This window comes from Cucurbita pepo, chromosome LG11, assembly GCF_002806865.2.
Source record: "Cucurbita pepo subsp. pepo cultivar mu-cu-16 chromosome LG11, ASM280686v2, whole genome shotgun sequence".
Classification (NCBI taxonomy): Eukaryota; Viridiplantae; Streptophyta; class Magnoliopsida; order Cucurbitales; family Cucurbitaceae; genus Cucurbita; species Cucurbita pepo.
The window spans coordinates 5,307,623-5,331,525 of record NC_036648.1 but is presented as its reverse complement, the minus strand read 5'-3'; the positions used below and the strand labels follow the sequence as shown (position 1 = coordinate 5,331,525).

The following is a 23,903-nucleotide window of genomic DNA, read 5'->3' as shown; positions in this document are numbered from 1 at the left end:
GTAAAGCATTTATGAAGCTTAAACATCCCATCATCCATGGATTGCTCCCACTTGCTTGTATCCTCCAACTGTAGGATCTCATTAAAGGGCTCTCGTTCGTCTTCATCAATCAGCAACAGATAGTGTAATGAAGGTGAATACTTATCTTGTACTCTAAAAGTTCTGGATGATCTTCTCAACACCTGCTCAGGTGCCACTTCCTCTGCTTCTGGTTCCTCAGCAACAGTCTTAGAAGTTTCTTGAGTATCTGCGACAACATCACCCAGTGAATTATTCTGCAATTCAACCTCAACTCCCACTTGTTTTGTTGTCCCGGAACCTTTCTTCAATTCTCTGACAGTCCTTGTGAAACTAACTCGTTTTTGTTTGCTCATAACGCAATTCTCACAAGGACTCATATCAACAGATTTCATACCTTCCAAAACTTCTTTCGCGGTCAGCATCTTCATTCCTTTCACGCTCTTATGTCCAAGTCTATTATGCCATAGACTTGAATTTGAAGCACTCTTAGCNCAGAAGTTTCTTGAGTATCTGCGACAACATCACCCAGTGAATTATTCTGCAACTCAACCTCAACTCCCACTTGTTTTATTGTCTCGGAACCTTTCTTCAATTCTCTGACAGTCCGTGTGAAGCTAACTCGTTTTTGTTTGCTCATAACGCAATTCTCACAAGGACTCATATCAACAGATTTCATACCTTCCAAAACTTCTTTCGCGGTCAGCATCTTCATTCCTTTCACGCTCTTATGTCCAAGTCTATTATGCCATAGACTTGAATTTGAAGCACTCTTAGCAACACAGTAGCTATGTTCATACACCCTGCGGTAGTGTATAAGGTTCCAAATTTTGTGCCACGTGCTACCACCATAGCACCCTTCACAATCTTTCACGAACTCTTCCAAAACTTTGTTGCATAACCTATGCTATCCAACTAACCAATAGAGATCAGGTTATTCTTGAGACCAGGAATACATCTAACATCCTTCAATATCCACCGATTTCCTGCCAGAGTTTTGATGTAGACATCCCCTTTTCCTTCAATCTCCAAATCTTTGTTGTTGGCAAGATACACCTTCTCCAAATTTTCAGACTTGAAATTTCGAAACAACTCTTTATTTGGAGACAATGAAAAGATGAGGGGACAACCGCGTCCGAGTAGGTTGAGGGGACAGAAGGTACCTTTGAAGTGGAAGAGACAGTAGGTCTCGATGGAGTAACGGCAGATGGCCGTGTTGAAGAGGCAGAATGATATTTTCAATCCTTTTCAAGACTTTTCAATTGTTTATATTGACGATGTTCTGATTTTTTCTCAAAACATCGATCAACACTTTAAGCATCTTCAAACATTTTTTACGACAGTCAAAAGAAACGGTTTTAGTTGTGTCTAAACCCAAAATTAAACTTTTTCAAACAAGAATCCATTTTCTTGGATTTGAAATTCATTTGGGTCTAATTAAACCCATTCAAAGGTCCATTGAATTTGCCTCAAACTTTCCGGACCAAATTACAGATAAAACCCAATTACAAAGATTTTTGGGATGTCTCAATTATGTGTCTGATTTCCTTCAAAATATCAGACCCATTTGCAAGCCACTTTTTGAAAGGCTAAAAAAGAATCCAAAGCCCTAGACGGAAGAACACACCAAAACAGTCCAAAAAATTAAATCCCTTGTCAAGTCAATTCCGTGTTTATCGCTGATAAACACAAGGGCTAGTTTAATAGTGGAGACCGACGCATCCGACATTGGATATAGAGGAATCCTGAAACAGTCCTTTGACAAGAAAGAATCCATTGTCCGTTTCCATTCGGGAATATGGAATTCTACTCAAAAAAATTACTCAACAGTAAAGAAAGAAATACTTTCAATAGTACTTTGTGTACAAAAATTCCAAAGTGATTTAATTAACAAAAGCTTTGTTATCAAAACAGATTCAAGAGCATCTAAATTTGTTTTAGAAAAAAAATGTCAAGAATTTGTGTCAAAACAAATTTTTGCTAGATGGCAAGCCATTTTATCCTGCTTCAACTCCCAAATTTTGCCTATAAAAGGGGTCGAAAACCCCTTCGCAGATTACCTCTCAAGAGAGTTCTCACTCTCAAATAAAAATTCTTCCTAACCAATCTCCTTCTCCCAGCAATGACCGGAAAGAAAGTAATCGAAAAAGGGAAGAAGCCCAATGCTTCTTCAAGCACACCTACTCCAATGACATCCGACAGCTATGCGATGAATGCTGGTTTCACATTGGTGACCAGATCTAAAGCAAAGCTTTCTGAAAAACAGGCGAAGGTTATCATAATTCTTTATTCATTTGAATAGGTCGGGCCTTCGTAGGAATATTTTTCTCCTCGAAAGTTTTGACATAAGGGAGATCAACTATGTGTTGCTTCCTAATCCAAAAGGCATTAGGGATAGTTGAACAAATTTCACTTTCTATTTGAGTTGGTAAAGTTTTGATTTTAGACTGGACAATCTTATTTTGAATCTGTTCTTCTATTTTTTTTTAATGAAATTTCTTCTTAAAAAAGAAATTTGTTTTTCTTTATAATTTAATACATTTATTGATTAAATAATTGAATTCTTTTGAATGTTATTTATTTCACTAATCCTGAGGGGGAAAGGAAGTTAAATTTTATCTTTTTTCCTAAGGCCTTTGATTCTAACCCTTTTTCAGTTATTCTAAAAGGATATAATTGAGTAATGAAAGAAGTACCTCGGATTAACTCTTGTCCTAAGTCCTTTACTAAACGGAAGGAATTTACGAAGCAAATTCCATCTTTACAAACATGAACTTTTGATAGTTTGTAATTAATTTTGAGTTTGCTGTTGTTTGCACCTCTAAGACCCTCATTAGTTTTTTCAAAATACTTTGTAGGTATTAGGCCTTCTTGAATGCAATTTTGATCGGCTCCAGTATCTATAAGAGCCTTTAGTGTGATTTTGAAATCATAAATTTTTAAGGTAACGAGAGCGTACCATTTTTGATATTGAGAAGTGGTGATGGCTCCAACGAAGGAACTTTGAAAATCTTCTTCGTCCAGGTTCGGTTGCGCCGTTTCTCTTTGTTCGGGCAACCTTTCCCGAAGATTGAGAATTTCTTGACGAAGCATATAAGATTCTGACCTAGTTTCAGATCTTAACGCCTATACCTCTTGTTTGAGATTATTAATTTCTCTTTGTAAATCTTGAATAGTGAGTTCCCTCGGTTTTTCAAATCTTTGGAGAACATATTGGAGTCTGCAGGGATTTCTTTCTTCCCTTTCAGGTGGCTTAGAGATTGTCATGGCATCTCTAAGTCGTTGAGCAATTTTTTGTTGAATTTCTGGATCTTGAACTTTTTCTACTACTTCGAGTAGAATTTCTTGATCCTTTGTAAGGACATTTATGCATCCTTCGCACGTCCTTTTCCCTTCTTGATCTGATTCGTATTCTGTGCTAGAATATGAATCGGATTCTTCTTGGAGTTCGAGGATTTCTCTCTCGCTGGATTGTTCTGAGTCGGTTAGCGCTAGTCGTAGTAGCTGATCTTTCAGCTCTTGATCTATTTCCAACTCATTGATCTTTCCTCTGATTGGACACTTATTAGCATAATGTCCTTCTTCTCGACATTTGAGGCAAGTTTGCCTTTTCTTTCCTTTATGGGGTTTTGTAGGAGTATACTTCCTTCTTGAATATGTTGGCTTTTGAGACTGCACGGGTTTATTCCGATATGTTTCTCTAGGCCTGTATGAATGATAAGGTTTTGGATGCGTCTTAACCTTCTTTCGTCTGGAGGTTGAGGGAGCTGCTATCCCCTTGCATCCATAGTGATCACAAAATCTTCCAAGCTATTATCTATGCTAAGGATTAGAGCATCTTCAATGTTTTCTGCTAAATTTATAGCATCATCGTCATCCTCTGATTTGTGATTCTGCTTTCTCCTTGGTCTTGTACAATGTATCTGGAAGTGACCTTTTTCCTCCACAACTCCAACACTTTATGTTTGATCGCCCATTATTTGGGCCCTTTGATTAGCACTGAGAGCACCACCACATGAATCCCCAATTTCTCGTTTGCTAATACTTTCGAGAACTACTTCTNATAGTGAGTTCCCTCGGTTTTCCAAATCTTTGGAGAACAGATTGGAGTCTGCAGGGATTTCTTTCTTCCCTTTCAGGTGGCTTAGAGATTGTCATGGCATCTCTAAGTCGTTGAGCAATTTTTTGTTGAATTTCTGGATCTTGAACTTTTTCTACTACTTCGAGTAGAATTTCTTGATCCTTTGTAAGGACATTTATGCATCCTTCGCACGTCCTTTTCCCTTCTTGATCTGATTCGTATTCTGTGCTAGAATATGAATCGGATTCTTCTTGGAGTTCGAGGATTTCTCTCTCGCTGGATTGTTCTGAGTCGGTTAGCGCTAGTCGTAGTAGCTGATCTTTCAGCTCTTGATCTATTTCCAACTCATTGATCTTTCCTCTGATTGGACACTTATTAGCATAATGTCCTTCTTCTCGACATTTGAGGCAAGTTTGCCTTTTCTTTCCTTTATGGGGTTTTGTAGGAGTATACTTCCTTCTTGAATATGTTGGCTTTTGAGACTGCACGGGTTTATTCCGATATGTTTCTCTAGGCCTGTATGAATGATAAGGTTTTGGATGCGTCTTAACCTTCTTTCGTCTGGAGGTTGAGGGAGCTGCTATCCCCTTGCATCCATAGTGATCACAAAATCTTCCAAGCTATTATCTATGCTAAGGATTAGAGCATCTTCAATGTTTTCTGCTAAATTTATAGCATCATCGTCATCCTCTGATTTGTGATTCTGCTTTCTCCTTGGTCTTGTACAATGTATCTGGAAGTGACCTTTTTCCTCCACAACTCCAACACTTTATGTTTGATCGCCCATTATTTGGGCCCTTTGATTAGCACTGAGAGCACCACCACATGAATCCCCAATTTCTCGTTTGCTAATACTTTCGAGAACTACTTCTCGGATTTCATCAAACTTCAATTTCTCAGATCCTCAGGAACTGCTGATCTGAGCAACAATAGTATCCCACGACTCGAGTAAAGATAACATGAAAATTAGTGCCTTAATTTCATCTTCAAAATTAATTTCCACCGAACTCAATTGACTTACAATCATGTTGAACTCATTTATATGATCTACAACTAATCCACCTTCAGACAATTATAGATTGAACAGCCTCCGCATCAAATACACCTTGTTCATAGCCGACGATTTTTCGTAATATTCAGCAACGCCTTCAATAGGTTTGACGTCATCTTCTCCTTGATGATATTGAACACCACGTTCCTAGACAACGTCAACCGGATCAACTCTAAGGTTTGACGATCCTTGAGCTTCCACTACTCCATGGTCATGGTATCTAGCTTCACGCCCAACAGAGGTTCGTGAAGATCTTTCTAGAACAGATAATCTCCCATCTGCATATTCCAGAAACTAAAATTGGATCCATCAAACTTCTCAATTTCAATCTTTAAACTTTCCATCTTCACAGATTGCGGTGAATCTCGCCTCACTCTGATACCAGTTGTTAACAACGCACACACTCGATCAAGACGAAGACAAAGAACAGGAGAGAAAGAATTCAAGGAGTAATGTTGACTAAATGTTTTATTGATGACTTCATGTATCTACAACAAGAGAGAATAGAGGGATTCAAGTATCTACAACAAGAGAGAATAACGTGAATGAAGAAAGTACACATTGAAAGCACTACATAATGGGTATAGATATGGTTTTAGTTTATTAAATATAGTTTTACCAAACCTTTACAAAATATGTATCATATATATGTCTACCCTATCTTTACAAAATATCTTCATATATATCTCTACCAGACTTTACAAAATATCTACCATATATATCTCTACTAGATATCTATCATATATATCTTTGTCAGATATTTACGAAATATCTACTATATACATCGGTGTCAACGAAATATCTACCATATATATCTCTACTCGATTTTTTATGAAATATCTCTCGTATATATCTCAGTCAAATTTTTACTAAATATCTACAATATATATATATGACAGATTCTTACAAAATATCTCCTACATGTATCTCTACCAGATTTTTACTATATATAGACATCAGACTCTATATCCACATGTGAATAATTGTGTGCAAAGCTAATGATGATGTTGTTATAACACATGCGTAAGCAATTTGAATCTTAGGTACTCTAAGTACATCAATTATAATAAATTAGCTAGCATGTTCTTAAGCATTAAAACTCAAGGAGTTTGAGTACTTACCTTTTGTAGTTCAAATTCCTTTTTCCTCACGAACCGGTTTTGAACCACCATTAGTGTCTTCCCTACTATTCTCTGGCCTTAGAATGAGATTGTGGAATCTGGTGAGTGACTAAACTTGTGGAATCTGGTGAGTGACTAAACTTGGAAGGGATTTAATATATGTGAAGAGAGAGTTTGTGAGGGATTTTTTTCAAGTTTTTCCCAACAAGTTCCCATATTCAAATCCAGCCATACTATTCCCTCAGATTTACTTGTGAGGTCACGGCTCACCTTAGGACACTAATCATTCCACTGCATAAGATGGGCAAGCCTCCTAAGATACAGAAAAGAGAGTTGTAGCGTGACTCACACTCACTAGAACCTAGAGATAAGACCGTGGATACCGACTAAGATAAATATGCGAAAAGAGCCTACAAGTAGGTTGCTTACTGAGTATATTTTTATACTCACCCTTTTTTCCTTTTTTTTTTTTTTCAAGTACCAGTCGATACGGGGAGGTGTTCAAGAGCTGCACTGTCACACAGGGGTGTCGTTTCAGAGCGTCAATCCATTTTCATTTGGAGTCTTTTGTAGTTCATTTTATATTTGTATTTACTATTTGTAAAATTTGACTTTGATTTTATATTTAATTTTGGAGTCCTTGACTTCCTTTTCTTGTTTTAAATTTTACCAGATTTTTATCTTTTATTTTATTTTCTTTTTTAATCTTATTTGTTTTCTATTTCGTCTTTTTAGTCACGATTCAGTTTTTCGAAGCCTCGAAAATCGGGTCATGACAGATTGGTATCAGAGCAGTCGGGTTTTTAATTCTGTAGACTTTTTCCTAGGATAGAGAGTCGTACACCTCTGTGACTCAACTCGACAACATGCCTCGTCGCGACCATGTATGCAGTCTATCCTTGTTTAGTAGGTATTGATATGATGTAACGCCGGTAAGAACTTGATGTATGTTTTGAGTTAACGCCTTAGAGTGTTAAAAGTGAATATTCCCTCTATATGTTGATGCTAGATTCAAGTTATTGTGAGGAGGCCAAGAGGGGTCAATTTTAGCTTACTAGTCTTAGGAAGACAAAAAGGTGACCGCAGAGAGCGTGACGTCCAACCCATAGAAATGTACATGAGAATTTTTAAGGCCCAGTACAAGATGATATACCTATGACCCAGCCTCTCATGACCATAATTCTAGATGTCAAGCATGCCTCCGTGGAGACCACGTAGTAGGTCTAGACAGTATCAAGCGTGCCTCCATGGAGACCACGTAGTAGGCCTAGACAGTATCGAGCATGTCTTGGTGCAAACCACATAGTAGACCCAGACAAAGTTCTTACAGACAAAGGCGACCACCATAGGAATTATGCACCCCTCAAACAAACCATTATCACGAGTGAGTTTGGTTAAGTTGGAAGTCGAGAAATAAGATTCACCAACATAGAGAGTGAAGATATGGAGGTCAGGGCTTCAAGGTTGGTTGGAGTCTTCACGAGATAAGTTCAGTTTATGGACTTCCATAAGTGAGATGTACGCTTTTACGCTACTAATGAGTCATGGGGTGTAGGATATTCCTGCTGAAGGATCACCTAGTAAATGACAAGTCGCTTTGGACCTTGATGGAGAGGACCAAGTCCACTAATGAGTCATGGGGGGTAGGATATTCCTACTGAAGGATCACCTAGTAAATGACAAGTCGCTTTGGACCTTGGTGGAGAGGACCAAGTCCAAAAGCAGTACGTGGTTATCAGGACTATGAAACCGTGTTTTAACCTATCCTTTGGTATGGGAATGCATGCTCACAAGGTGGAGGACGTGGAACCGTCGAGATAGTCTAGTGAACCTCAGGATTGAGAACAGCAAGAAAAGAGGTCAAGCTATGGCCATGCCTTCGCCGTCTGAAGGAAGAAAGTTCAGATGGGCATTAGTAAGAACCAACCCTTGTGTAGGTTATCTGGATTACAAAGAGTAGAACTCCAGTTTCATACACGTGCGTAATGCCAGACTTGTGAAGCATTCTCAAGTAGAGGTAGAACTTCCAAACAACGTGATTTCGGAAACTACCTGAAGGATAGTGAGATGGTGACTTGTAAACAGGTAAGACTAGCAGAGACATGATATGTCTCAGAAAAGACACTAGATGCAGCATCCTCGAAGTTCGAGGGAGGCTAGCTACCAAACTAGAGTCTTCATAGAGTTATCTAGGATCGTGTACAAGAACTTGAAAGGTTCATGTGCTCGAAAAAGGCAGTGATGAGATATCACTACAAGAGAAAATGTGACTAGCTAAGTCATAAAAGATACTATAGGGGTTAACCTAGGTAAACGTATCATGTCCTAGAGATGAATGAATTACCAATAGATCATGCATTTAGACCCGCGAAATGATTACCATGTATCACTGAGCAAGGTAAGTAAGATTTAAAGGAATGTAGAAGATTTAGGCCAAGATTAGTGATTAAGTACTAAAATTTAACATTTTGTAAAATGCTCAACTTGAGGTTCTTGGCTTAATTCTAAAATAATTCTTTATATTTTACTTAGAAATGATTACCATGAAACAATTCCTAAAAGTATAACTTAGAAAAGTCCAGATTGTCTCATCCGAAAATTCTTCAAGAGAAGAGTTGTTGTTTAGTGATACTAAAATTGATAAATTTGACAAATTTTGTATTGATGTAGAGACACTAAAAGATACACTATAATTAACTCTTGTCTATTCATCGAGAGAAACTTCAATTGTATTGCTCTTGTTCTTTACTCCAATCCCAACTTACATTTTCATCAAATATTACATTCCTTTGAACTGAAATCTTTTCATCAGGAAGGTTGTATAATTCATGTGCTTTTGATTGAGTACAATAACCAATGAAAAACGCTTTTTTTCATATTTTTCATCAAGCTTTTGATAAATTTGAAGATTTTTCAAAGCATAAGCAACAAAACCAAAGACTCATAAATGACTTATAAATGGTTCCCTTCCATGACATGCATCATTAGGAGTTCGATCCATGACATCCTTTGTTGGTGAAGGATTTAATAGATAGACAGATGTTGCTAAAACTTTTGCCCAAAATTTGTTTGAAAGTCTCATTGCTTGTAACATATTTCTTGCCATCTCCACAATAGTTCGATTTTTCGTTCAGCGATTCCATTTTGTTTTGGAGTGTAAGCAGCTGTTAGCTCCTTAGATGCCCTTTTCTACACAAAACAGATTGAATTTTTTATATATGAACTTATCACCTCTATCTATAAGAAGAACTTTAACATGATAGCCACTTTGGTTCTCCACCACATCTTTAAAATTCTAGAATTTCTGAAAATTTTATGACTTATGTTGTATGAAATAAACTCAACTCATGTTACTCTGGTCATCGGTAAATGTTAAAAAAAAATATACTCCTACCCAAAGATTTAGTTTGCATTCGCCCACGTAAATAATCATGAATACGTTCTAGATAATTTGAATCTCTTTTAACTTTTTGACCGGTAAAGAACTTCTTAATTTGCTTGTCATAAATGCATCCCTCACATAAACTAATTTAATCAATTATTGGTAATCCGAAAACCATACCTTTATCCCTGAGTATTTTCAGACCCGTCATATGAAGATACCCATATCTCATATGTCATAACGTTGAGTCATCTTTAGTGCTAGCAGAGCAAAATCCCCCGTTAGAAACATCAATGGAAATATCTTATTTAAAGTCATGCAATTTGAACTTTATAACCTAATTTCTTATTTGTAATGACCCGTGTTGTCATCAAATATAACAGTATCCAACCGTCAATAAATTGTACCCTCAATCAATCATGCATAAATGGAACACTATCTAACAGTTCTACTTTACCATGATTGATATCAACGTTTCTATGCCTTATCCTTCAACTTGCATCGCTCTTGTATTGCCAAATTGCACCTTAATTCTTTTCGTTTGATCAAGTTCCTAGAATAAAGATTTGATGTTTGTTATATAGTTCGAGCGTCCGCTATCAACAAACCATAAATCACTTTTTGTTGGGTTAATATCAATACAAGCCATAAACAACTTTTCTTTTTCTTCTTCTTCTTCATTTTCTGATGCAAAATTCATTTCTTGATATTTATCACAACAATTAGCTTTTATATGTCCACACCTTCTACAATTGTAACATTGAATGTCGTTCCTTATGTTACTTGCTCATTGAAGTGCCTTTGTCCATCATTTCTCCCTCTACACTGGTTACCACGACCATCATGGCTACTGCGAAATCCTCCTCTTCCACGACCTATACTTACTAAATTCATTTTCTCCTTGTTTGTTGTCTGCCTCCTCCACCTGAAATGTCTTTTCTTCATTTCTTTCGGTTGATCTATTGATTCTTGACTCATGAACTTGAAGTGGGCTCATCGATATATCAACAGAGAGTATTGATAAATCTTTAGCTTCTTCTACAGCAGCCAGTGGCCACCACCTTGTCAAACTCTAGAGTTAAGCTTCTCAACACCTTTGCAACAATTGTTTCATCTGAAATTTTATCACCAAAGGCACACATCTGATTGACTATTGTCATTGATGTTGACAACAAAAATCTGCAATTGATTCACCATTCTCATGTGCAAAGTTTCAAAATCACATCTTAACTTTAGAAGATCGAAGATAGAATGAGATTAAAGCTCCAAATGCTTTATTATTGTCTTAGTCCATACCAAAAAGAGTTATAAATTCCAATATATATACATAGGTTTATATCGTACCTAAGAACCAAAGAATTGTCAAAACTTTGAAGGGAGAGTTCCTATTGTTGAGGCTATGAGCAGAACTTGGCAATATCTCCTTTTTATACCAAAATTTTGTAGTTGCTAGGAACGGTCTCTTACCACATTGCATCTATTTAGTAGCTCTTTTTGTAGTGGTAGATAGAAAGTTCATTTAGTATTCAATGCTAAATCCTTAATTGTATCCACTTGCCTTGTCCTCCAAAATTATAATTTCAAGGCATGCAAATATTATGGTCAATACACTATTTAAGGATTGTCCCTCTATTATTTTTAAAAATACCATTTAATTTACGTAGACTTTTTATTCTCAAAAGTGCAAAGGTTATAGTGATAGAATAAGTTTAGGGGTGACCGTTGATTTTTTTTACCATCTATAATATTACACAAATTATTCAAGTAAAATAAAAGAAATAAAGATACCAAATAAATTGTACCATAATGGTGTGAACATTTGTGGTCCCATGGTCTAGTGGTTAGGACATTGGACTCTGAATCCAGTAACCCAAGTTCAAATCTCGGTGGGACTTTTTTTTTTTTTTTTTTTTTTTTTTTTTTTTTTTTTTTTTTTTTTTTTTTTTTTTTTTTTTTNTTTTTCTTCCGGTGGCAACACTAAAATACTAGTGGCTACCTAATTTGAAAACTCTAGAGAACTTTTTCCTTAGGACATTTCAGAGTTTTCAAATTCAAATTTAGGCACGGGTGAGTATTGAGATCTAAATTTTTGGGTGTTTTATTCTTTAAGTTTCTTTCAAATTTGAGAGCTGTAGTCCCATTTGATCCCAAACTAGTTCCTAAACGTTCTAAGAGAATTGTCCACAACTTTCATTAAGAAATCGTCAGCCAAGAATGCCTAAATCTTATTCCCCCAATCTCACCCATCATTAACGTCTAAAGAGGAAAGTGTAAAAATTCAATTTTCCCATCTATCCAATCATTTTTTGAGTGTCTGAGTAATTCTCAAAAAGGCAACGAATCCTAATAAGTTCTCGAACGAGGGTAATTGAAGAGTTTTTTTTTAGAATAAGGTAAGTTTTAAGGAATTTCAAATTCCTTCGCTACCGTCCTCAATTTTAATTAACCAATCCTTTAGTTTTGTGATATTGAGATGAAGGTTTTTCATGAGGAAGTCGAGGTCTGAAGAAGTCTATGACGTGTTGTCGAAAGAAAAGAAAGAGCCTTGACTTGGAAATTGGACGCATGCAAATGTGTCCCTCGAGGATCTTTCCTTTATCATTTAGGAAAGGGAAAGAATGAAGTTTATTGAAAGAAATATGGGCTAATAAGGTCTAGGAACTCTCCAACCAAATCATGACGGCCTTTATTGGTGATAGATTTAACAGATAGATATATGATTTTACGGCTCTTGCCCAAAATTAGTTTGAAAGTCTTATTTCTTGTAACATACTTCTTGTCATCTCTATAACAGTTCGATTTTTTTCCTTCGACGATTCCATTTTGTTTTGGAGTGTAAGGAGCTATAACTCCCTTTGGATGCTTTTTTCTTCACAAAGGAGATTGAATTATTTAGATATGAACTTTAATGTGGTAGCCACTTTGGTTATCTACTATAGCTTTAAAATTCTAGAACTTCGAACCAACACATGCAACTATAGTCATCAATAAATAGTAAAAATTATATACTCCCACCGAAGAACTTAGTTTGCATTGGCTCACATTAACTCAACATGAATCAATTCTAGACAATTGAAACTCTTTTAGCTTTTCCAACATGAAAACACTTCTTGGTAATCCGAAAACCATACCTTTGTTTATCTCGGAGTATTTTAGGTCTTTCATATGAAGATGCCCATATTCCAAATGCCATAACGTCGAGTCATCTTTTGTGCTAGCAGCAAGAGCAAAATCCCCCAAGTTAGGAACATCAATGGAAACATCTTAATTGAAGTCATGACAATTTGTAATGACGCATGTGCTGTCATTAAATAGAATGAATGTTCTCTCGTCATCAATTTGTCAACACTAAATAAATTGTACCCTAAAGTAGGAATAAATTCAACACTATCTAACAGTTTTACCTTACCATGATTCGAGTATCAACTATCAACAGACCATAAATTACCTTTTTTGGGTTAATATCAATACAAGCCTTAAAAAATCTTTCTTTTCTTCTTCTCCATTTTCTGCCACAAAATTCATTTGTGGATCTTTATACTAACAATCAGCTTCTATATGTCCATATATTCTGCAATGATAACATTGAATGACATTCATTATGTTACTTTGATCATTAAACTTTCTTTGTCCATCCTTTCTCCCTCTACCCCTGTTAACACAACCACAATGGTTGTTGTGATCTATTGATTCTTGACTCACGAGCTTGAAGCGAGCCCATCAGTTTATCAACATATTCTATTGATTCTTGACTCATGAGCTTTAAGCGAGCCCATCAGTTTATCAACAGATAGTTTTAATAGATCTTAAGCTTCTTCTATAGCAACCACCACCTAGTCAAACTTTGGATTTAAGCTTCTCAACACCTTTACAACAATTGTTCATCTGAAATTTTCTCCATAGGCACTCTGACTGACTATTGTCATTGCTCTTGACAAAAATCAACAATTGATTCACCATTTTTCATGAGCAAAGTTTCAAAATCACGTCTTCGAGGTTGCAATTTCACTGTTATGACCTTTGAATCTCTTTGAAACTTCTTCTACAGAATTAACCGTGTTTGCTTTGTTATGGTTGCTACTACAATTCGTGAAAATATAGTTTCATGAATAGCTTGGTAAATAATGAACAAAGTCTTAACATCCTTTTTCTTAGTTTCTCTTAATCTTTCCATTTCTTCTATGGTGGGTTCTAATACTTCAACAAGTCCATACTCTACCAAGTCCCATAACTCTAGCGATCTAAGCAAGGTCTTCATCTTGATACTCCACCACGTTTCTCACTGTTAAAAATTAGTATGAGCGGTACATAAGAAAAAAATCAACTACGGCCCTTTTTGCACCATAAATAAATAATCACTCTCATGTTGGCAAAAACTAAATTGGTTTGAAAAAGAATATTGAATAGAGATGGTAGAAGATAAGAGTGATTGTGTTGAAGGTATGAGAAGAACTTGGAGAGATCTCCTTTTTATAGCAAAAATTTGGTAGTTGCTCGCAACTGTGACTTACAACATTGCATCTATTTACTAGCTCCTTTTGCACCATCTTATCCAACGTTGATTAAGAGCGTTTCTATATCCTAAACGGTATCCATTTGCCTTGTTCTACAAAATTATAATTTCAAGGCATGCACATATTGTGGTCGAGAAATATTAATCGATACACTGCTCGTGTTGTCCCTCTATTCTTTTAAAATACACCATTTAATTTACACATTCATTTCATTCCCAAAAGTGCAATGATAGAATTATTACTTTAGAGTTTTAATTGAAGACAAAAAAAATTAGTAAAATAAAAAAAAATAAAAAAAATCTATAGATGAGAAATAAAGTGTATCATAATTGTATCAACATTTGTGGTCTCATGGTCTAGTGGTTAGGACATTGGACTTTGAATCCAATAACCCGAGTTCAAATCCCGGTGGGACCTCTTTTGTTTATGAGAAAAGAAGATTTAGGCTAAGAATAATGAGTTAAGTACTAAAATTCCGACGTTTTGCCCGAAAAACATAAAACTTTAAATTAACTTAGTAAATAACCTATGTTGCTCATGAAATTTTAATAGATTGCCTTAACACATAATCATGACCTATATCAATTTTTAAGAACGTAGGAGTATATTTAGGGCTTAAACTTAGGACCCGAGAAAAATGAGCATTTTAAGAACGTAGGAGTATATTTAGGGCTTAAACTTAGGACCGGAGAAAAATGACCAAAATGCTCGTGCATAAGTTATTTCTCCATAAGGTTGCTCGTGCATAAGTTATTTCTCCATAAGGTGAAACACTAGGCCTTATCAAGCCTTTATCAAGCAATGTAGTTGTTCCTTGAGCTTTTCTTTAGTTCTCCTCGAGCCATCCTAATAGATGTTTTGGAGATCAAGATTGTTTCGGAATCAAGCTCTATTCGGGAGATGAATTCACTAATTGGAGGAAGCCATGGTAGCTCCTCTAAATAACACATCATCGAACTCTGTAACTATTTTTACTTTGGATGCACTGTGTCACAATCGCGGTTTCTAGGCACTGGATTTGGCGATTGTACGGCACCCACTCTCAACACTGAGTGGGTCAAGCTTACTTCGAGTTACGTTGCCTACAGTCGGACAACGTGAATACAACCCTCAGGTCTTGATTTCAAGAGAAGATTTTAGAAAGCAAGAGAGAGAGGTTTTAGAAAGAGAGTTTTGAAAGCAAGAGAGAAATTGAAATTGTTGTTATATGGGAATCTAAGCAAAAAGGCAACAACAAACGGCTCAATGCATTTAACTATGAGCAATTGACAACTCGTCGTATCCCCCTATAGTACATTTTGAGGCATTTCATGTCTACCAGGCATAGCCATGACATCGCCGAAACGTCATACTCTTGAAGAAAACAAAAAAGAAATAATACAACATGAAAGCGGTAAAAGAAAGCAAAAAAGTAGTACAAGGAAAAGGTTTCGGCGTGTCACGGGCATGCGGCCATGGGCAACATGCCTTGGACAAGCATGACCGTGACATCCTCCCCCACTTAATTGGTTGACTTCCTTGTCAACCGTCTCATTTCTTTGAACTCTGCAGTCTGAGGTGTGGCTGTCTTCAGGTCGTCAGCACGTTCCCAACTGATTTCTTATTCTAGAAGTCCTTTCCACTTGACTAAAAATTCTTGTAAGTTGCGCTTAGGTTTGCCAATGTGACGAGTTCGCTCGGCCAAAATCTCTTCTACTTCTTTCATACTCGAGTCCTTCATCGTCACTAATGGTTGTGTCACTTGGTTGCGTTGCTGGTCGTCGTCGTCTGGATGGTATGGTTTGAGGTTACTGACATGGATGACAGGATGAATTTGTTGGTTATAAACTTGTTTTTATTATTTGTTTTTTATTATTATTATTTTTCTGTTGTTTATTTCTCCATGAAAAAAGGTCGGAAATATTGTAAGTAGGGGAAGGAACTAGTTTGTAGGGAGTGGAGTAGTAGGAGTGGAAGGAGTGGTGGAGTGGTTGCTCATTTGTAGTAGAAATAGGTAAATTTTTTAGTATATAAAGAAAATGGTGCCAAGTTCTAAAGACACCACAAAAAGAAGAAATAATTTGTGTGTCTTCGTTTATTCTCCCCTTCTGTTGCGTTTTTTTTCTTACAATTGGTATCAGAGCGTTAAGATCAAGGCCAGTTTTCAATCATGTCTCACTTAAAGATTGAGCGGTCAAGAAGGGAGAGAGATCAAAAAATGAGACAGGAATCGAGTGACAGGAGCCAAAACACCGGTGCGATAGAAGGTGATGCCTCACATGAGGTGAGTGTACGGATTCAAGAAAAGGAGGGATCTGTCACACTCAAATACCCGATGCTGACAAAATGCAACTATGCAGCTTGGGCGATTAAGATGGAGGTATTTATGATGGCACAAGGTGTTTGGGAGGCAATTGAGTCACCCGAAATAGTAGATAACCGTAAAGATAAGATGGCTTTAGCAGCTATTTATCAAAGTATTGGAGAAGATACGTTGCTACAGTTGGGTGCCAAGAAAACGTCCAAGGAAGCCTAGATCATGCTGAAAAATATGAATCTAGGTGCGGAAAGAGTGAAAGAAGTTAGAACGTAGACTCTCTGGCGGGAGTTTGAAGCGTTGAGGATGGGTGATTCAGAAAGTATTGATGAGTATTCTGGAAAACTCACCATTATTGTCAACAAATTGAGAGGCCTCGGCAATACTGTGGATGATATCCAAGTAGTTAAGAAACTTCTACGATCCACCTCTGCAAAGTTTCTTCAAATTACCTCAACGATTGAGGAGTTCAGTGATCTCAAAACGAAATCCGTTGATGAGATTATTGGATCACTCATGGCACATGAAGAAATGTTGCAAGGGTTTGGAGAAAAAGATGAAACCGTTCTCCTCACTCATGCAGAATGAAAGGAACGAGAGACTGCAAAATCCTTAAAGAAAGAATGGAAGGATCAAGGCAGTTCCAGAGGAGGCAAGGGACGGGGTCGCGGAAGATGGAGAGGCCGTGGGAGAAGTGACTGGCATCGAGGAGATGAAGGAGAGTCGCAAACTCAAAAGAAGAGATTTGACAAAAGTAAAATGAAATGTTTCAGGTGTCAGAAAATGGGACACTTCGCATCAGAGTGTTCCACAAAAGACGAACAACTCAACCTGATAGAGATGCAAAAGGATGAGGAGTCTTCACTGCTGATGATAGAGGCGTGTGAAATTAAAACCACACATGACAAAGAGCCTAATTTTGTGATGTTGAATGAAACTATAGTGCCGTCACCCGACAATATTGGAGCTAAAAATTCCTGGTTCCTAGATACTGGAGCAAGCAACCACATGTCAGGAGAAAGGAGGGTGTTTCGTGAGCTCGACACATCTGTTGTTGGAAAGGTACGCTTCGGTGATAACTCTGTAATAGACATTTGTGGTCGAGGAATAGTGCTCTTCAAATGCAAAACGGATGAGCACTTGATCTTATCGCAAGTCTATTACATACCTAAACTCAAGAGCAATATTATAAGTTTGGGACAACTGGATGAGAGTGGAAATAAACTTGTTGGCGATCACTTTAAAATGTTCATCACTTTAAAATCTTCGGGTGTCTTGCGCATGCCAAGAATACATATTCACACCTTCCTAAACTTGCTGATAGGAGTGTGAAGACAATTATGTTAGGATATGAAGATGGAACCAAAGCTTACCGACTATTGGATCCACAAAAGAACAGAATTATGGTGAGCAGGGATGTGGTGTTCGAAGAGGAGAAAAAGTGATGTTGGGAAGAAATCACAAATGGTGATGATGAACAAAGAGAAACTTTCACCGTTCAAATTTCAGAAAAACAGAGGAGAGAAATATTGAAAATATCGAAGTTGATCCAGACGAAAGACAAAGGGAAAATTCGTCCTCAACTTTATCAACGTCGGACAGTACCTCAAATGCATCATCGTCAAGCTCATCAACGCCGAAAAAATTCAGGTTTCTAGAAAATATTTATAGAGAACTGAACGAAGCAGAGGAGGAAGCAATGGACCTTTGTTTTCTTTCTATAGAGGAGCCAACCTCATATGAGGAAGCTGCTAACAATGAAAACTGGAGGAATGCCATGATATCTGAAATTCTCTCCATCGAAAAGAACAGAACGTGGGAACTCACAGACTTGCCGAAGAATCATAAAGCAATCGGCATCAAATGGATTTTCAAATTAAAGAAAAATCCAGATGGAGAAATTATGAAACACAAGGCGAGACTCATGGCAAAGGGATATGCACAGCAGTTCGGTGTAGATTACAGTGAAGTATTCGCATCAGTGGCCAGGTTAGAAACAGTGAGATTAATTCTTGCCTATGCAGCCATTAAGAATTGGGAAGTACATCATATGGATGTAAAGACAGCTTTTCTGAATGGCGAGTTAGAAGAGGAGGTGTATGTTGTTCAACCAGAAGGGTTCGTTGACAAAGAAAATCCAAACATGGTGTTAAAACTACGTAAAGCCTTGTATGGATTAAAACAGGCTCCGAGGCCCTGGAATTTTAAACTTGATCCATGTTTGCAGTCACTTGGTTTTGTTAGATGTCCACAGGAATATGCTATGTACAAGAAAATTAATGGAGTTGAAGCAATGATAATCGGCACATATGTGGATGACTTAATCATAGCCGGCTCAAACAAACAAGTTATAGCTAAGTTCAAGGAAGAGATGCACCAGAAATTTGAGATGAGCGATCTTGGACTTTTGAGCTATTACTTGGGTATTGAGGTACGACAAAGCAGTGAATCAATCACTTTATGTCAGGCCAGATATGCAAGAAAAATCCTAGAGAAGCTAGGAATGGGGGAGTGCAATCCTTGTTCGATTCCCATGGAACCAAGAATGAAGATGAGCAAACATGGAAATGGAGAACCTGCGGTTGACAAAACACTTTACAGAAGTGTTATTGGAAGCTTACGCTATCTAGTTAATACCCGGCCCGACATAGCCTACTCAGTTGGTGTGATGAGTAGATACATGGAGACACCAACAACTTCACATCTCACAGCAGTAAAACAAATATTGAGGTATGTGAAAGGTACTCTAAGTTTTGGCTGCGTTTATAAGAAGCTATCGAATGTGGAGCTGGTAGGATTTAGCGACAGTGATATGGCTGGGGATATTGATGATAGGAAGAGTACAACTGGAGTGTTGTACTATTTGGGAGTAAATCCAATAACCTGGATATCACAGAAGCAAAAGGTGGTGGCTTTGTCATCATGCGAGGCTGAGTATATAGCTGCAACTGCTGGAACATGTCAAGGAGTATGGTTGGGCAGGATTTTGAGTAACATCAGTCAACTTCCAATAAAACCCAAGCTTAATGTTGACAACAAGTCAGCTATAGCGTTGGCGAAAAATCCTGTTTACCATGATCGAAATAAACACATTGATACCAGATTCCATTTTATTCGCCAATGTGTACAAACTGAAGCTATTGAATTGGAGTATGTGAACATAGATGAACAGTTGGCGGATATTCTCACAAAGTCGTTAGCAAGACAACGGTTTCTAGAGTTAAGAGAGAAGATTGGCTTGAAGAAAGTCGATTCAACATAGTTAAACAAGTTTAGAGGAGTGATTTTTGGTAATAAACTTGTTTTTATTATTTGTTTTTTATTATTATTATTTTTCTGTTGTTTATTTCTCCATGAAAAAAGGTCGGAAATATTGTAAGTAGGGGAAGGAACTAGTTTGTAGGGAGTGGAGTAGTAGGAGTGGTGGAGTGGTTGCTGATTTGCAGCAGAAATAGATAAATTTTTTAGTATATAAAGAAAATGGTGCCAAGTTCTAAAGACACCACAAAAAGAAGAAATAATTTGTGTCTCTGTTTATTCTCCCCTTCTGTTGCATTCTTTTTCTTACAGAATTCTCATCCATGTAGGTAGTTGGAGACGATATGAAGTTCTTCCGACTTTCTCAATGACTTCAATTGGTCCCTAATATTTTCGCACTAGTCGCTGGTCCCGATTCCCCCGAAATCTGAGTTGTTCTAATCTCAGCTTGATCATAACTTGGTCACCAGCTCGAAACTCTAATGCTCGTCATTTGCGGTCTGCCCACTTCTTTATTCTTCGGGAGGCTTTCTTCAAGTACGCTTGTGCTATTTCGAAGGTTTTCTTCCACTCTTTGGTGAAGTTGTACGCTTGAGGGCTTCTCCCAGCATAGGGGTGGTCAATAACATGGGGCATGAGTGGTTGTCTACCGCATACTATTTCAAAAGGGGATTTTCCTGTCGACGAGCTTTGTTGGAAATTGAAGCTAAACTGAGCGACATCAAGCATATGTACCCAATTCTTCTGTCGCGCATCGATAAAGTGACATAAGAACTTCTCAAGCATACTGTTGAACGTTTCGGTCTGTCCGTCGGTTTGGGGGTGATAACTCGAAGAGACGTTTAGGCTCAACCCCAATAGCTTGAACAATTCAGTCCAGAAGGTCCCTGTGAATCTCGAATCGCAATCGCTGACAATGTTGGCGGGAATGCCCCACAACTTGACTACATATCGAAAAAATAATTGTTCGGTCGCTTTAGCTGAGCATGACTTGCGGGTTGGGATAAATGTGGCATATTTGGAGAATCTGTCAATGATGACCAGGATGGACTCAATTTCTCCTACCTTGGGGAGGTGTGTAATGAAATCCAGAGAAACACTTTTCCACGGTCGAGATGGGACCGGTAGAGGTTCTAGTAGTCCCACAATTTTATTTCGTTCAACCTTGTTTTGTTGGCAGATAAGATAGGTCTTTGTGAACTGTATCGCATCGTCGCGGAGGTTCGGCCAATAGTACTCCCTTTTTAAGAGGGCATAGGTTCTCTGCCACCCATTCTGGCCCACCCATGGTGTGTCGTGATATTCTTTTAGTAGGAGTCTCCTCAAGTTCCCCGAACGGGGGACGTAAAGACAATTTCCTTTGGTGAAGAGTAAATTGTCTTCGACCCAAAACTGGCGAGTCTTCCCCTCTTTAGTTAGCTGCATGATGGCCTGAGCGGCCAGGTCTTTGGTTAGGTGTTCCTCGATACTTTCTCGTATCGTTTCGCTCAACTTTCTTGTAAATGAGCTAACATGCACAGGGCCGCATGTTCGCTCTTCCGACTTAGGACGTCTGCAGCTTGGTTTGCCTTACCTTGCCTGTGTTCAAATTGGAAGTCAAATTTGGCCACTCATTCTTGCCAACGTGCTTGTTTCAATGATAACTTGGGTTGATCAAAGAAGTGACATATGGAACTGTTGTCAGTCTTGACTACAAACTTGGCTCCGAGGAGGTACTGTCTCCAAGATCGTAAGTAGTGGACCACTGCCAGCATTTCTTTCTCGGATGATGCGTACCTTCTTTCTGCCTCGTTTAGCTTCCGAATCTCGTTTGCAATGGGGTGTCCCTCTTGCAGTAGGACACCCTATGGCGAAGTCTGAGGCATCCGTCTCGACTTCGAAAGGTTTCGTCACATTGGCAATCCCCAAAATTGGCCCTTTGATCATGGCATTCTTAAGGTTGTCAAAGGCTTCTTGACAACGTGAAGTCCATTCCTACTTGTTTCCCTTCTTTAATAGTTCGGTCAAGGGCTCTGCGCGCTTCGAGAATCCTTCAACGAATCGCCTGTAGTAATTTGCCATTCCAAGGAAGGAGCGCACTTCTGTCACTAAGGAGGGGGTCTTCCACTCCTTGATGGCTTTGACTTTTTCCTCTTCCATACCTACGTTGCCTGCTTCTATTACGTGTCCAAAGAAGTTGATTCGCTGTTGCACAAATGCGCATTTTTCCCTCTTCACATATAGTTGGTGTTCTCTCAGCTTTTTGAAAACTAACTACAAGTGGTGTTCATGCTCTTCCATGGTGGAGCTGTAGATCACTATGTCGTCCAAATAGACTGCCACGAATTTATCGAGATACTCATGGAAGACTTGGTTCATCAAGGTGCAGAATGTGGAAGGGGCATTTGTCAACCCAAAAGGCAAAGGCCCCATATTTAGTGACGCAAGTTGTTTGGGTACATCTCCCTCGGCAATCCAAACTTGATAATATCCCGACCTTAGGTCGAGTTTCGAGAAGTACTTAGCGCCATGTAATCGATCGAACAAGTCGGTGATGATGGTTAGATGGTACTTATTCCTGATAGTGATTTTGTTTAGGGCGCGGTAGTCTATGAATAGGCGAAGACTACCATCCTTCTTCTTTTGAAATAACACTAGGGCCCGTAGGGGGCTTTTGCAGGACCGATGAACCCGGTAGTAAGTAGTTCATCCAGCTGCTTTCGTAGCTCCGCTAACTCAGGTGGAGTCATTCTATATGATGGTGTTAATATAACACATGTGGAAGCAATTTGGATCTTAGGCACTCTTAGAACATCAATTATAGTAAATAACTAGTATGTTCATAAGTATTTAAACTCAAGGAGTTTGAGTACTAACCTTTTGTAGTTCAAATTCCTTTTTCCTCACGAACCGGTTTCGAACCACCACTAGTGTCTTCTCTACTATTCTCCGGCCTTAGAACGGGATTGTGGAATCCGGTGAGTGACTAAACTTGGAAGGGATCTAGTATATATGAAGAGAGAGTTTGTGAGAGTTTTTCTCAAGGTTTTTCCAAAGAAGAAGTTTCATATACATTGATCACTCTATTTATAGAGTCATATTTGCATGTTCATGCAAATTTGAGATCACCAAATTTTGACACTCAAAATTCCACTCAAATGTGTAGGATTATGTGGCAAGCATGCAAATTTGAGTTAACCACTGATCCTCTAATGAACAACAGGTTTGTGGTCCAACCAGTAAACCTGGGCCCCTTGTTCAAGACATGGAGTTAGTACTTAAGGGAACTACCTCTCTTCTATCCCTAAAAGTGGGTAGGAGTGAATTCCATCTTGCACCCCACGTCCCCACCCATTCACGAAGTCTTACCCCTGAAATGGGAGGCCTATTGAGTCAACGAACTCGAGCCACTCTCACCCATGCAAATCTAAGGATAATTCCGAATAAATAGGAGTTCATGGTTAGCTCAGGATTAAGATCGAGTTACCTAAGTCATCGAATGAAAAGAAAATCAGTCTCAGCAGTAAACGACATTATAAAGTGAGAGTGATTTTCTTCATGGTCTGATCTTATGCAATACTCATTGCATAGGATGCCCCCACTCACATGTCTCCACATGTACAATTTAGTGATCACATTGTTTATATCATATACAAAAGTGGGCCGGATCCATAGTATCCCCAGAATAAGGTACTCAGCCTTATCCCTGTACTATAAATCATTTTGACTATATACTTGAACTTGATCCACTCTTATGTCTCTACATATAGTTCAAGTAATCATACTATAGCCAAGTGTTCTTAGTTTATTGGATTTAGATTAATGATGGTAAAATTCACTTTATTCAATAACAATCTTTACTGAATAAACATCCATAATAACTTTATTGAAAGCTTACAAACTATATCACGAGAGTCAAGACCACTCTCATGTCCATTCTAGTATACCATGAGACCAATACCTCATCTTCATTGGTGGGGTGTCATGATACATACCTAGATTAGTAGGTTTACGATTTAGTACTAATGAGGTGGCTTAGATTGGACTGTAATGCCCCTAATTTTCTATTCTGAGAAGGGTTGGATGTGGGGTACTCCTTCACACACGGCCCATGTACGCGCACATGGACCCACTAGGTGGGCTCGTATACGTACCCCCTGGGCCTGGCTTGGTCGGGCAGAACGTATTACACGTTGCCGGACA

The 23,903-nt window shown here is 38.1% G+C and overlaps 2 non-coding genes across 2 annotated transcripts; both read left to right on the top strand.

Annotated features, from left to right (window-relative positions):
• The first annotated feature begins 11,476 nt into the window (after positions 1 to 11,476).
• TRNAQ-CUG lies at positions 11,477 to 11,548 on the top strand. The gene has a single exon. It is a non-coding gene; the product is annotated as a tRNA-Gln (tRNA).
• Positions 11,549 to 14,512: 2,964 nt separating this feature from the next.
• Positions 14,513 to 14,584, top strand: TRNAQ-UUG. Its single transcript has one exon. It is a non-coding gene; the product is annotated as a tRNA-Gln (tRNA).
• Positions 14,585 to 23,903: the final 9,319 nt, after the last annotated feature.